Source organism: Hirundo rustica, chromosome 1 (assembly GCF_015227805.2).
Source record: "Hirundo rustica isolate bHirRus1 chromosome 1, bHirRus1.pri.v3, whole genome shotgun sequence".
Taxonomy (NCBI): Eukaryota; Metazoa; Chordata; class Aves; order Passeriformes; family Hirundinidae; genus Hirundo; species Hirundo rustica.
The window spans coordinates 9,694,616-9,710,120 of record NC_053450.1 but is presented as its reverse complement, the minus strand read 5'-3'; the positions used below and the strand labels follow the sequence as shown (position 1 = coordinate 9,710,120).

The following is a 15,505-nucleotide window of genomic DNA, read 5'->3' as shown; positions in this document are numbered from 1 at the left end:
AAGTAGATTTTGTATGTGAGGTGGCTTAAACGTGATCAAAGTCAGTGGAATTTTATTTCAAATAAACATGTGATTCTCCTAATCAACCCTTTAAAGAGAACATCTGGGGAAAAATTTCAGGGTTTTGTATGTTTAATTATTCACTTGATTTTTTCCCTTTTAAATATCTGATGACGTTTCCGCTGTTTGAGGGTAGATAGGACTTTATTGACACAATTAGCAAAACAAATGATTATCACACCTTTTCCTTAACCCTGTCCTATTTGATCTATTTGCTTGCACTTTCATTACTCCTTTGCTTGGTTACATTACACACAATGTTATCACCTTCCTGTGCTTCTGAAGCTAAAACAAAGTGAAAAAAACCGCTCTTGGCTCTCAGCTGCTCTCTGCTGTTTTCTTTTTACAGATGAACTAGAAAGCAATGTCAGGCAAAGAGTTATTTGAGTTTCCTTTCAGCACTTGCTGGGCATTATATCCGGGCCTGGCACTTGCCTGTGTTTATGCGACAGCTTTCATATTTTAAAATAACAAACAAAAATCCCAGCAAGTCTATTCCCAGCACAATTAGTAAGATCAGATTAAAAGAGTTGAAAAAACAAACAACCCAAACCCCCCAGACCATGATGGGTTTATATATGTCAAATACTAGAATCTTTATGACTAATTCCTTGGGTATTTTGAGCCACTTTGCTGGGATGTGTTTATTTTCTCTGAAAGTAGAGGTGGGAAGTGTGGCTGTGCCTGGTCGGAGGTCACATTGGGTTGTTGTACTGAAGAGCTGAGTGTTTTTGCTATGTCACTGATGGGTTGTGCCAGACCTTGCTGTGGGTTGCTGAAGGTGTGATTCTCCTGATGGATAGATGTTTTCCACTGAAGTCAGGAAGGCAGATGGTGCTGCTGATCTGCTGCCTTATAACCCTTTCCATCCTTCTGTTCCCTGGCAGTGAAAATACCTCGTTAGGTTTAGAAGGTGTGGAAAAAAGGAGAGAGGAGGAAAACTGTCCTCGCACCTGACAAAAAGAAGAGTGTTTTGGAGAGATCTGTTGGTTAGGTGAGAACTTCTTTCAGTTGCTGGCTTGTCCTCCTCCTTTCACATCACCTAGAACCTATGAGGCATCTGGAGGTGGTGCTCCATGTTGTGCCTGTGCTCACTGTTATATTAATTTCAACAAATCATGCAAATTAAAAAACAACAACAACAAAACAAAACAAAAAAAAAGCAACCCAACACGCTAAAACCTTCCTTCTGTGCAAAAATAAATCAAAAGAGGAGTTTCTGTGGGAATAAACCTTTTCTAACATGGTAAGGGCTGTTGTGTAATGGCATGTCCCTTTCTTCTCTCTGAAGGTCCCAACCCCATGCGTCCCACTGGTCTGGGGTAACGTTGGAGTCTGGCAGTCTGGTCATTTTTGTAGCTCCGGAGGATTTTTAGGAACATGGGGAACATGGGATGCATGGACATATGGACCCACAAAACTGTCTGGAGAATGCTGGCTGTGGATAAAAGCATCTGGAAGTTTCCACCGTCTTTTTACCCTGTTTTTTTCCTGGGTCACCCTGTGTCATTTGTGGCCTTGTCCTGAGGATTATAGCATACAGTCACTTACTGGAATACCTCCTCATGCATCTTCTTGAAATGGAACTATTGCTTTACCCATCTGGAAGATACTTTCTCTTCTCCCACAGCTTTTCCAGTGCAGCAACACTCCTGTCCAGCAGGTATGTAAATGATTTTCTCATTGACTGCCCAGTTTGCTTTCTTGATCTTCAGTTCCTTTTTTTTGTGGGTTTTTTTTTTTTTTCCTTACTAGCTTCTACTAAGGGTAAGACCTTCCTAAGTCCCTGGTGCCACTTTCTTGGTTGGGACAGATGCAGTTTGAGATGTAGGTTCTCATGGAGCAGTGGTGTCAGCTTCTGAAGGTTTTGATGACGAGCCATAGCCTCATACATGAGGGAAAAGATGCATCTGATGCTCTGTTTCTCCACCAGGATCCCCAAGACTTCTCGGGCAGCTGTGTTTGTAACCCACAGCTGCAATCACATGTGTGTGGATCAGCTTATTGGGCTTCATCATCTCATTTCAAAAAAGATGACACAGGTGTTAAATCAATTTTTTCTCTTCTTAGTTCAACAGAATTTCTGCTGAAGAACATAGTTTTGAGGATGACTTATCCCATGAAAAAGGAGATTCCTTTAGCTCTAAAATTATTCCTATTCCATATAGATGTGTATAACTCAATAGCACTAGTGATAGCAACCAAATTTGCATTTTTAGAGTAATTTACAATGAATTAGATGTTTATGTGAAGGTGACAAGTTTTTCTTTTCGATTCTTTCAAGCAGAGAATCGAATCATTGTTTTGGTGTCTGTGGGTATCAATTTGCTGTGAAAATCATTCTTTTTGGCACTTGTGCTTGTTTGGTCAAATGCTCAGGTGTGCTGGTGTGTTGAACAGATCTCTCCTACAGGGTAGACAAAAAATTAGCTCTTTGTCTCTAACTTATTTTTACCGTACAAAGAGGAGGTGCTGAAGGAAAAGGCCTGAAAATGCTTTGCAGTACCTTTATTCTGCATTCCCCTCAGCATTTGTGAGGCATCAAAGTTTCATCTTCTTGCTTTGCAAGCACAATTTTGCATCAAAGGAAGGAAATGAGAGGGGTAGGGCAGATAGAGCATGTTCAGTGGGAAACATAATCAGGTGCCTCTCTCTTGAGTTTGACTGAGACTCGTAGGCCAGATGGAGATGGCAGACAAGGATGGGGATAAAGATGTTCTTTGCTTTGTTAATGAGCAAAGCCAAGTGCTGCTGTGCTCATAAGAGAGGTGAGAGCTAAAAGCAGGATTTGGACTTGGAGGTGGGCAGCAGCAACCTGCCAGGCTGCTGGGGATGGTCCATGGTCGAGCCCTGTGCAGTGTAGTCGTGTGCCAAGGAAGAGCCTTCTCCAGTAGCACTGCCTGGAGTCTCAGCCCGGCAGTGCCAGACCCTTTTGTGTGCTCACATGGACTTGCTGCTCTGCTGCAGGGACATCTCCTGGAACCCACTCTTCATTTGCAGATAGTTTTCCTTCCTTAACCTGAATTAACTGTTTTCCCATCACCAAAATCCCTAGTTTTTTATTAACTAGCTCCTAACAACTTCTAAAGCACCTAAGAAAGATCACTTGCAGTAGTTCTTATATACAATTAAAGCAAACACCATTGATATTTAAAATACTTTATTTTTTTTTTGGTGGTCAGCTCTTTGATAAAGACATTGCAAACCAGATCTCCCCTAGCTGCTGTAAGATGTGAAAAGGTCCATAGTCAGCAGCACATTGCAGTGGAATGAGCTTTATCTTTTATAAGTAACTGGGAGCCAGTGGGGCATCAGTTGCTCTGCTCTGGTGCTGCCAGGCCTTTTGGTGCTTCTGGAGGTGCCTTCTGGACACTGAACAAAACCTTCCTGGGACCTGCATAACCCAGGGCAGCTCCAGGGTACTTGACCTCTGCATTGTAGGGTCTGCACTCACAGCAAGCCAGGAGGAGAAAAGCCGTGGTAGATGTACCCTGAATTTTGCATTCGGCATCGCCCCTTGCGGTGTGACTCCCAGGTCACAGTCTGGCAGGCACCTAGCACATCTGGGATACCTGGGGGTAGCCCAAGAATTAGAGCTTGGCCAGGAAGGATGTTTCAGTTGTAAATGTGCAGCTGTCTTTTGCAGGGAGGAAAAATTATCTCAGGTTTTCTTCAAAGCAGGTCTCACTCTGCATAGATGTGGGGCAGCTTCAAGGGTAAGTAATTTAAGGGCTTTGCTGTTGGTCAGTGTGAGCATCCAGGCAGGGGGGCTGCCAGCTGCATCCCTAGGTGCTTATTAACAGATGAACCTCCTCAGCATTCAAGATATTTGCTGGTAAAGTAGCAAAGGTTTTCTTTGAGTCAGGTTGCTGATCCTTGGATCAAAATGTCCTTTAGGGGCTTGGTATGTACACAGATGCATGTTATTAGTAATAATAAAAAAATACAGAAAGCTTCTGTTTGGCTGCATGTGGGGGTTACATATGTGGGTGTGTGTTTCATAAGCACATAACTGATTATAAAAATCATTGATGGTCTAAGTCGGTATTAAGGATGGTTGGATGACAATGAAAAGCAGCCCTGGCACATTGCAGGGATGTTCTTGTCATGACTAACCCCTCTCACTCTCACCCCGGTGGAATTTTTCAGTGCCCAGCACAGACCAGCACTGAAATTGGAGGTTTGCAGAAGTTTTTAAATCTCTCCCCAGCTGGCAGCAAATTAAGGAATTGCAAGTATTTATTGGTTTAAGGATAAAATACACCCCCAAAGCTGTAAAAAATTTTGACAACGAGGCTTTTTTAAGGGAGTCTTACTTTCTTTGTGGTTTTGTGAGTCAAATGTGTCAAAGCCTGACTGAGGAAGAGGTTTTAATCTACAGATGCTCTCTCTTGTTTGATAGTTTCCTGCTTCTAAAATTACTTCCAGGTTTTTTGGGACTGGGGCTGAAGCTAGTTTCAGCTTTCAGTTTGTGGGCAACCTCGCTTACCACTTCAGCAGGCTGGATTTGTGAGGGTTAGGGGCAGCAAATGCTAGTGCTTTTAAAGATTCTTATTTTGGCTGCCAAAAGTCCATATGCCACTTCTAAAATATTTACAGCTGAATCTTTGGATTCACATCTTCTTTGCTCAAGGAAAATGCTGAAGCTGGCGATGCTGAAATTTTGCTTTGATCTTTCTTTGCCTGTCCTGCATGGGGAGTTTGGAGGAGAGCATGCCCAGGGTGAAGGATGTTGATCCACCTGTGCTCATCCTGCACAGGCTGACTTTTGCTCATCGTGCAGCAGTGAAAGTCAACATGAGCAAAGTGAATTAATGGTGGGTCTCAGTCCTTAGGTCGTGCTAAAAACATCAACCCCTTTTGCTGTGTGCATTTTCTCTCCTTAAGGGCTGTCCCTTCTTTGGGGCACTTATTGGTGAACATCATTTGTGCCCAGACTTTGTGCCCTTACTGCAGGGCATGGAACTGGGGATACATTAGGCCATATTTCTGTTTGTTAATATAAGTAAATAAATATTTATATTTTTTAAATATCTTGAATAATCCTCCTGGTATGTCTTTAATGATCCTCTACTGATTGTTTTAAGACCTTGCTTGGAATTTTGTATTAACCAAAGCATCCCAATCATTACTTTAAGAATAAAAATCTTTATGTGATCTTTGCTTTTCCATGAGCACCTGCATCTGCAGGTGCTGACTTACTATGCCCAGTAAATGCTGAACTGTCTGCTGACTTACTGTGCTCTTCAGGTTGCAAAGAAGCAGTGAGCTATCATGAGAAAATTGCTAATGCCTGCAAGAAAGCAAGAGGTATCTCCTTGGCTTCTGAATCCTTTGTGTTGCTTTGAGAGGTTCTGTGCAGAGCTGGAGGTATGAACAGGCTGTTTTCTTCTGCTCCCAGCTGCAGAACAGCGTTATGTGGATTAGCATTGAGGAACTCTAAGCGAAATTTGTCTCATGCCACGAAAATGTAAAGCCTTCAAAGCTGGCTGGTATCCCAGGGCTGTGAGAGGCCCTTGGAGGGGCTCTTGGTAGAGGTGACAGGATTTGCACTGTCCCAAAGCTGAGAACCGGGCATGATCTGAAGAGTTTCTGATTAAGCTTTAATCATCTTCAACCTGGTTTGGTTGCTTACAAAAACTGCTGAGTAGGAATGGCTGCTGTGGGGCCAGTCTGTCACCATGGGAGGGCATCTGCCTAATCTTGTCCTTCAGTGTGGAGCCCATTTCAGAAACACGTAATGCCATTTGGGGCAATATTTCATTCTCAGGGTGTTTTCCTGAGCTGGAATCAAACCCAGCCTCCTAGTTTTTCCTTGGCTCTGTTTTGGGTATCCTGTGATTTTGCTGGCTCTACTTCTGCAGGTACCATTATTGTGCTGCCTCCTCTATCTTTGCAGTGTCAAAGCCAGGAGGTCAGATTAGGGACCTGAGGCTCCAGCAGCAGAAACGAGGCCTGAGTGTGTGCAACAATGAAAAGTACCTGTGTTTATAATGATTGTTGTAGACAAGTTGGGGGATGAGGCACAGCTGTATTCCAGCCCTGGTGCCTCTGGAAGGTGAATCTCTTATTATCCTGATTAACAGTGTACCTTCAGCCCAAGCTCTGCAGCCCAGTTTGCCTGGCAGGGGGCATTCCCTGGAGAACTGAGTGATGCTGGAGACCCTGCACTGCCCTGGCTTGGCCCCTTCCACAGCTTGAATGTGCCCTCCTGCCACTGGCAGCATTCTTGTGGCACATGGATGTGGAATTGCCATCATCCTCCCCACTGGCACCATCTCTTGGCTTTCATTAAGCTTTTTGCAAAGAGCAGCTCTTTGTCGTGGTCCCCGTGCAGTTTTATCCAGGGCTCCATTTGCATCACCATCAGATGGTTTTCATTTGACCTTCACTCTGCTTAAAAATTAAGTACCAGTGTACTAGGAAGAGAAGTAATTTCCCAGATAAGCACTTTTCCCCAGCTCTTCTGTTGTTCGTGGGGGAGCTGGCTTACCCTGCCTTTGGATGACTAAGGGGAAAATTCTTTTTTGGTTAGACTAATTCTGACAGTTCACTGGAATTTTTTTTATCATGGGTTTATCACTTCCTCCCTACGAATTCTTAACTCCTATGTGCAAGGCAGGAAAAAAATTAGTGGTGACCACAAGTTATGGAATTTGCCTTCTGTGGAAAAGATGCTGAACAAGTAAATGATGCTGTCAGGTTTGCCATGTTTTACACTGAGGATTTGCTTCATAGCCAGTTATATAAACAGGCTGGGTAAGAGTCATGAATATTCTAGCAGCTATCGTATTTCAAATGTGTTTTTTTAATGTTTGAGTTAATTAATGCTCTTATCTCTTGTATATCAGTGAGTGTAAGCCTGCTCATCTTTCAGGTGGGGAGGAGGTTTGGATTTATCACTCGTCTCTCAGAGATGGCAGGGTCAAAGTCAAGTTTATGTGTAAGGGGTTTCTGGGTCACCTTGTTAATCTCCCTACCTCCCTTTTTTTTGTAGAGAGGATCTGGATGCGTGTCTCTAGAGAAGGCAGATGGAGTTTGGCCAGACTGCCTTTTGGTTAAACGTGTGTGTTCTCGCAGTGTTTTCTTCCCGGTGGTGCTCGGTGATTGCACTGTTCATCCTTCTGCAAAGGCTTGACAGTGCTGCTGAAAAGCTTTGACACTGCAAAGCATTGTTTACTTATGGAAGTGTTATATTTTGAATATCTATTATTCATCTCTTGTGCTAAAAGTGACATTATGTCATAAAATTGCTCTTAGATTTCAGAGCTTTGAGGAAAAGCTGTTTTTTTTGTCCCAGACTCTCTGTGACAGTACTGGAAAGTGCCTTACCCTTTGTATCTCTGTAGACCCCTTTTATGAATTGTGAGTGACAGCAGGAAAGTATAAAAGAGTGCAGAGGAGCTGGTTTTGATGTTTATAAAGGGCTTTGATAAAAGATGCAGCACACAGGCTTGATATTATTTCCTATTTTAAACTTCTTAGGAGCATAAAATGCTCAGATCCAATATTTATGTAAAAAGGAAAAGAGGGGGGCTGTATTTCTTCTTTATTTTCCCCTTTATTTTTCTTTTTTAGGGCCAGGTGAATTAAAATAGAAAAGTGTCTCACTTCTATGCCCTAGTAAAATTTTCTTCTGTGAAGCATCAGTAAAGCCAGCTCCATGGTTTTGAATGTGTGGATAATGCTGGAGGAGACCAACTTTAGTTTTGAAGGCTCCTTGTTTGCAGGTTTGTGCTTTCAACCTCCCAGCCACAGCTGGTTCCAAGGGACCCAGCAGCCATGGTGATGTGCATGATGATGCCTGTGCTTCCAATAACAGGGAATGAGAGTCAGAGAAATAAAACATGGAAAAGCCAAGGCAGTTCCTCCCCTTCCTCTTAAAGTTAGATCACACTAGAGGCACTTCTCTAATAAGTAGATTTGCTCTCTCCACAGGGATGCAAGGCTGTGTGCTGGCTGGGTAATTGCAGTTTTACTGGTGAAAGTGCTTGTCATTATTTTCTGCTTTCTTGCTGCAGTCTCCTCTTTAGTCTTGTCTGCCAGCATGGCTGGCTTGTGGTGGGCCTCTGTACTCCTGCATATTCCCATGCATGTAACACATGAGGAGGCTTCATGGCTCTTTTCCTGTGTGTGTGTGCAAAGGCACAACCTGGATAGGAAATACGTGTGAGGGTGGGTGTGGGCTGTGAGTGCCCGTGTGGCATTGGCACAGACATTTCCACAACTGGAATTCATGCATGGGCCTTTTCACTGGATATCAAGACCCCTAATGAGTGTGCAGACCTTTCCTTGAGATCCGCCTGACAGCAAAAGTCATCCTCTAGCTTGAAACACCACATTTTCTATTTTATTGGGGCTAAATGCCTTGAAACACCGTGTGCAAGGGAGGATGAGTCCTGCTATCCCTTGGAGAACCCCAGGATGGAGCAACATTGCTGGATCCCATCTTGCTGCAGTGGAAGAATTCATCTTGATGGGATAGGCACAGCAACGCTGTCAGTGGGGGTTTTGAGTTCTTCAGCAACATCCAGTCATCCAAGGGGCTGTTCAAAGCAGGTGCTGGTTTGAGGTAGCTGGACTTTAGCAAAGACATTCCAACCTCTCACTCATCTGAGGGGAGTAAGCAGTTTCTGCTTCGTTCTTCATGCAGGAGCTTGTATGTGAAACCATGAAGAAAAAGGGAATTATGAGCCTTGGGTTGTCATTGGAAGTGTGTTTGCTTGGGTGCTGTCTCCCAGCCTCTGCTGTCCCTCTAGAAGATTGCCAGGCTGGGCACTGAGGTCTACGGGGTGAGATGTTCATTTGGGATGTGTTGGGGTAGAACTGTGCCTGCTTGGTAGCCTTGCATCTTGTGTGCTCCTTTGTGGTGATCAGTCCCCAGTTACATTCCAAAAGGACAACTCTGGTCACACACGATTAAAGGGGGTGAAGCACAGTCATATTTTGCCTCACCCATGAGACTGTGTATACCATACATAATCAGCTGACTTGTTGGACTTGGCTAGCTTGTAGCAGTAGTGTGTCAGCTCGTACAGGTGTCTTTTCAACTTCTGATAGGCTGTTCAGTTAGGCAAAAAGTTTGGGTATCCTTAGTTATTTTGTAAGGTATAGGAGGACTTTTTTGTTCCTCTGGAGTGGACGCTATCATAAACTGGAAAAACTGTTGCTGAGTCCAGAAGAGGACTCAGGGTAGAAGGCGTAGAACTTGTTAAGGGTCAGGGTAGAACTTGTTAAGCTGAAGTGACAGACATTGTCTGTGCCCCACCTGTGCCACTGGTGTTGGGGGTGTTCTCGCTGTGCCTTGGTGCCTGCTGTTCAGCAGGTTGGGTGCTTTGATTGCATTTCCAGCGGCAATCCATATGCCTAGCTCTGGAGTTCAGTGGGGAGCCCCAAAACCTGGGGCTCTGTGTCACTGAGCAGAGTTGTGCCAAAGTGTCTGATGAAACATGGACCTTGGTTGGCAAGAGCTGCGGTTCCTCTTCTTTTGAAAGGATCTGGGAGAGGCTCCCTGAAAGAACCAGTGAAGAAAGCATCCAGATGAAAGATCTGGTAAGTCTCAGTGTCCCCTCTGAGTGTTTTCAGGCTCTTCTGTAATCAGCTGTCATTTCAGGATCTGGGCATATTGGACCTCAGGGCGTATGGATTGAAACTTAAACAAACAGTGATTCTTCTATAAATATTTAGCTCACACTGTTTAGGAGCTGCTGGGAGTTGGAGACAAAAAATGGTTTGATGTTCATGACTGTCTGGAAAAGCTATTGGAGGAAGGTACTTGGTCACTAGATTGCCTGCCATGTAGGTTTTGAATAGCTAATCCTCTTTTTTTTTTTTTTTTTTTTCCTCCTGGGGAAGAGGATGTGTTTAAGCATTCTTTGGAGAATAAGGCTGCATTTTTCCGGTGCTTAGATGGCTACACTGGGGACTCAAATCAAAGAGGTTTTCTTTAAGAGAAGACCTGGTATGGAGTAAATGGATGGTGCACCCTGGCCATACACATCTTTGCAAATTTGGACTGCTCATCTGAAGTTCATACAGATGCGTAGGAGGGCGAGATGTGTGTCCCAGTGTGTGCTTTTATCTGGCTACCTTGATACCAGGACAGAGGTTTGTGTGTGGACCAGCTGCTGCTGAAGGAGGTGGGGTCCCTAATGGGGTTTGTGTAGACAGCACAGATCTTGGGCTGCCACATTGTTCCTGCTCTTGCAGAAACTTTGATAGTGAGGTAGACCTGTCTCTGCCAGCCTTTTTTTGCCTCTTAAGTATGGAGATAATAGACTTTTTTTCACTTTGCAGGGCTCTGTAAAGAATAGGAAAGAATGAAATGTGCTGATAACGAAGTCTGAGACAGGCTTTGAATAAGCAGGGAACTTCGCCATGCTCAAGAGTCTGGGATTATTGATTAAAAAGAAAATAATTGATTATTTTCTCTCTTCCCCCGTGTTGCTCTTCTAACACAAAGTACTTTCAGTTGAACTAGATGATGGTTGTAGGTCCCTTCCAAGCATCCCATCCCATCCCATCCCATCCCATCCCATCCCATCCCATCCCATCCCATCCCATCCCATCCCATCCCACTAATATAACAGTAAACATGAAATGCTTGCCATGCCCTGTGAAACATTTTACAACTGTTTGCACCGCCTCTGCCCCTGATGAGAGCATCCTGGGTCTTTCTGTACCAGGATGATTGGTGTGCCCTGTCCTTGTGGTCAACTGCTTTGCCTGGAAGATTAATGGCAGAGGAGAAAATGTGAAGGAAGGACAGGCAAGAAAAACATAGATTTCTCATTTGTCAGGTTGTTGAAACTACTTTTGAGGTTTGAGAGAAAATGTCAGTATTTGAGTTGGAGGTGGTGACAAGCTTGATGGTTTTTCTCTTTCAATAGTTTCTTTTAGTGCCCTTTCTAATTTAAAAGAAAGTGTTTAAATTATTAATGTTATTGCACTGAAGCAGAGGGATTCCAAAGCCTTTGGCAAATCTCTGCTAAAGCATCTATCTTAAAAAAGAGCTTCATGCTTTTTTCTGACTCCATCTTTGACAGAAGCTCCCCTTCTGTGAGAAGCACTGAATCTACAGAGGTGGACAAAGAACTTGATGTATGTAGAAGTTAATTTTCTCCAGTGGGGCTTGGCCAGAAAACATAAAGATTATAATGATTTTTATTTTTTGGCATAGTGTTTGCAGATCTCTGTGCTTCTGCCTGTGGCTGAAGCAACACTATGCCGTGAGTGAGTGCCAGCACACTGTCCGTGATGCCTAGGTGCTGCCTGTGAGAGATGGGTACCCTTATCTGGTCTTTCTGTCTGCAACATCCTGGTGATGAGAGGCAGCTGAGGCTTCAGGCACTCTCACAGGCCTCCCATTAGATCTAGCACACATTTTCCTCCCTATTCCCTTTAGGTATTTGTCTTGATGTTGTACCAAATCTCCTTCTTGCTACTTGAACTGAAGAATAAAGTATTATAACTCTGGCTTGGGGCAACCATCCAAGGGTTATATTGGGATACACTTGGCCTTTGAAAACAAGGACTTCAGCCTCCAACCCTGTCAGTCCTTCTGGCTCCTGGAAGTTTTTCTTCCAAATGGTTATTTCAAACCTCAGAGAAGAAGTTTGTGTTTTTTCAGAGCTATGATTAATACCATTTTTACGCTTCGTTGCAAAATGCCACACAATGAATGAGACCAGCAGGGTGGTGGTTTATGGGTGGGAGGAAAAAAAAAATCAAACAAACACTTTCAAATGCTGTTTTGGAAGAGTGATGTGTGTGTGCATGTTTTATAATCTGCTGTGAACTGTGGGGTTATGTTCCTATTAAAAAGAAAAGGGGAAAAAAAGGCTTAAACCTCATCTATGTAAAGAATGTCAGAAATAGTTGAGAAACTGAATAATTACAGTCTTTTTTGTGGGTCAGTGAAAGCGAAGGATTGCAATGCAGTTGGCTTTGCAATTAAAAAGTCACAGAATGGTTGAAGCTGGAAAGGGACCTGTGCAGGTGGTAAGTAGCTACAGCCAGTTGCCCAGGATCATGTCCAGATGGCTTTTGCATATCTCCACAGATGGGGACTCCACAATCTTCCTGAACAAACTTGGTCACCCTCACAGTAAAATGAGGCATAGTGCATGGTATTTCAGCACACTGGCCATAGGTTCTGCTCGTTATTGTTGCAGTCTGGAAAGTTTTTGGAGGTGTGTGGTGTGGGGGCAGAATGTGTTGAGCTCGTGGGGAACATGGGCTCCAGTTGAACCCTGTGTCTCAGGCTTGGCAGTGCTTGGCTGGGGCATGGGAGAGTTGGGCTTGGCATAAGATGCCAGAAATGGTCCCTTCAGTGATGTGCAGGGAGTCTCTGATTTGGTTTTGAGGCTGTGCTTATAGCTGACCCTCCAGCCAGCTCTGCTGTCTTTTGTTTCCCTTACCATGACACTGTGTGCCTGTTCCCTGGCAAGTCACTTTGCCACAGGAATCTGGGGCTCATTTATCAGCATAAAATAAGGCTAATTACACCGTTGAAGTGTTCAGCATCAATGGTGCTGCAGCATCAGATGCTTCTCCAGAAAACTCTCTATTGGTGACAAATCCTGGGGAAGAGAGGCCCAGCGGTTTCTTGTGGCTATGTGCCTAATGTGCCCCCATCTTGAGGACAAAGAGGATGCTAGTGCATGTGGGACGTCGCCTAACCCCCTACAGAGACATTGGGTCAGCACAGATTTGCTTCCTGGTGGCTTTATGGGCATCCCTCACACATGGAAAACAAGCAAAGCCTAAGACTACACTCAACCTTGACTTGGTCTCTAGTGTTTCCTCCTGTCTTCCATTCATGGACAACAGTAGCCCTTGTCTGTTGCCTTTTTTTTTTTTTTTTCCCTCTCTAAGCCACGTTCTTTTCATCCTGTTTTTGTTGCTGATAAGTGATGGGAATAGCAGCAGTGGGATGATGACTCCCAGTGAACACTCCGCTGTCCACAGACTTGTCCCATATAGCCCTTCTGCCAGTGATGGGTATTTTCTCATTAAAAATAGCCCACAGACAATGCCACTTCCTGGGGACTGTGATTTATCATTTAATAACAAGTGGTTACCCATTTCCTTTGGAAAACTTTCTGGAAGTGTTATTTTTCTTTTTCCCCTTGCCTCCTTTTTTATAATTTCCTTCAAAACCCTTCATAACCCGTCAGAGCCAGAGTGTCTGTTAAATGAAGTGTTCCCTTTTCAAGTGGAAATCATATTTATTATTTAAAGTTAATGAAAATGACAACTCTTAACCCATTGGGCATGAGCTTTTCTTTTTAAGTGCCTGCAGTCCTGAAGTCTTAGCTCAGCCACAGGACATAGCAACAGAGAGCTGGGTGGGTAAGACTTGCAAAACTATGACGCTGATCCTAAATGGGGAATGGATGATTTGCTTGACCTGACTTTAAAGAAAATTTCAAGTAACTTTAGAACTCATATTGTCTTCAGTTGCCAGCCCTTAGCTGCGGTACCTCCTGGTGTGCCAAGTTCTCCTGAAGGATGGAGAGCCTGCAGAACTGCTAGGCAGTCTCATACCAAGTCTGGTGTTTTAGTCACTTTACCAAAGTCAGTGGAAAGCTGTAGAGTAGTTCTTGGGGAAATCCCAACAGCTCAATAAACAAACTTGGGGAATGTGCTGAAGATGAAATCATTGTAAGTTGGTACTTAAGAAGCTGAAAGAAATAGTTCTCTGTTGGATCAGGAAATCATTCTCAGGGTCAGTAGATGATAGATGGTAGATTGCAGATGATACAAAAGACAAAATGCAGCCATGGACATTGCAGGTACTTCAGGTTATAACATCTTCTCTTACAGTTCTCTTAATGAGCTGCAAGGATAGTTTAAAGATGAGAAAAATAAATTCAATAAAGACAAGTGCAAAGCAGCACTCTTGGAAAACGTATGCATGTACCCAAATGAGCAGTAACTTTCAAAATGAGCAGATTAACTACAGAAAGGGATCTGTGAGCTACAGGGAATCACAAGCTGGTTGTGAATTGCAGTCAGATGCTGTTACAAGACAGGTAGATCTTGAATAGCCCAGACAAGAATGGCGAAGGTAATAATTCCAGCTCTTCAATCTTTGTTGCCCTGTAAAACCCTGTTTGAAACACTGCATCCAGTCTCAGCCCCTCTATTTTAAATATGAAAGCAGGCAGCTTGGGAAGATGAAGCTTCTGTTTGGGAAAATTTACTTACGAGGAATAGCTGGAAAATTTGCATACATTAAACCTAGGGAAAAAAACCCAACAGCCCGCAGGTGTCAGGCTGTGGCTTGATGGTATGCTGTCTTCTGCAGTAGTTTTGGAGCTAAGTATCGCTGCTCTCCCAGTATTGACTGTGCTGCAGCTCATTGTGTGGTTGGTTGTGTAGTCACAACTTGTGTCCACTCTATGACCTGGACAGGGAACTTCTCTTAAGTATAGAAAAAGCTGAAGTGTCTCCAAATTTATTTCAAAGTTTGTGGCCACACAAACAATAGATGGCATGCAGGAGGAAGGAGGGCAAGGGGAGGAACTGGAGTTTGTGAGCACCTGGTAGAGTTGAGACTTGAAGGGAGCACAGCAGATTTGAGACATTTGGGAAGGTGGTGTGAAGAGTGCAGCACACGATGGCTCTCCATGTCTGAAGACAGGACTAGACAAAAATTGCATACAGGGAATTCCTTCTCTGGGCACGGTCTTGCAGTGCATCATCCCTGTCATGCCTGGTAGCAGCAGGGTAGGCTGGCATTTCTCAGTGTGGGTTCCAGCTCCTGGTGGTGGTGAAGGAGGATGGGTGATGCTGGAGCTGACCCAAAAAGCATTAGAAACCTCTTTGTTGGCAGCACAGCAGCCCTTCCTGGGTCATGGGGCAAGTGGTGCTCGTCGCTGGAAACTGCAGCTGAGTCCTGCTTGCTCTTGGCAGGGCTGTGCCGGTGTTGCCTTGGAGAGCAGCACAAAGACAAGCTAAGAGAGGGATCAGGGCTTGGTGTCTGTTTGACCTCCCTCCTGGCCCAGCATTTCTGCAGTCCTTGCATCTAGATTTTGGCATGGCTTCTGCCCCTGTCAGTCCTGCTGAGGCTGAGTATCCCAACCCTCCTGATGTTCTGATTCCAAATTTCTGTCATTACTGCAATTGCACTTGGCTTTTTGGCTCTTGGGAGTAGTTTGGTTGACCACAAATTGGTCACTCTGTGCTGTGATGTAAGCTGATGATTTCCTCCACTGTGGATGCTAAACCAAATACCCCTGCAACTGCTGCCTGACGGGGATGTTACCGGGCTGGTGTTTGCAGCTGATGGGAATGTGCTGGAGCTGTGCGAGCCTTAGTGATTCAAGCTGATACTTAGGTTTATGATGAAATGCTAAATGCCTGGTCTGTTCTGTCCAACCAGCTCTATCCCTAGGGGAAAAAAGGGGGTTTACTGCAAGAAGAAAGGATATTCTGGTAT

The 15,505-nt window shown here is 44.2% G+C and overlaps 1 long non-coding RNA gene across 3 annotated transcripts in view; it reads left to right on the top strand.

Annotated features, from left to right (window-relative positions):
• Positions 1-978: 978 nt before the first annotated feature.
• The window catches only part of LOC120752733 (uncharacterized), a 94,534-nt gene continuing 80,007 nt past the window's right edge, over positions 979-15,505 (top strand). For all 3 annotated transcript variants that reach the window (XR_005700798.1, XR_009207904.1, XR_005700797.1), the window contains exons 1-2: positions 979-1,054; positions 1,352-1,723. This is a non-coding gene — a long non-coding RNA (uncharacterized LOC120752733). The remainder of the gene's footprint in view (positions 1,055-1,351; positions 1,724-15,505) is intronic.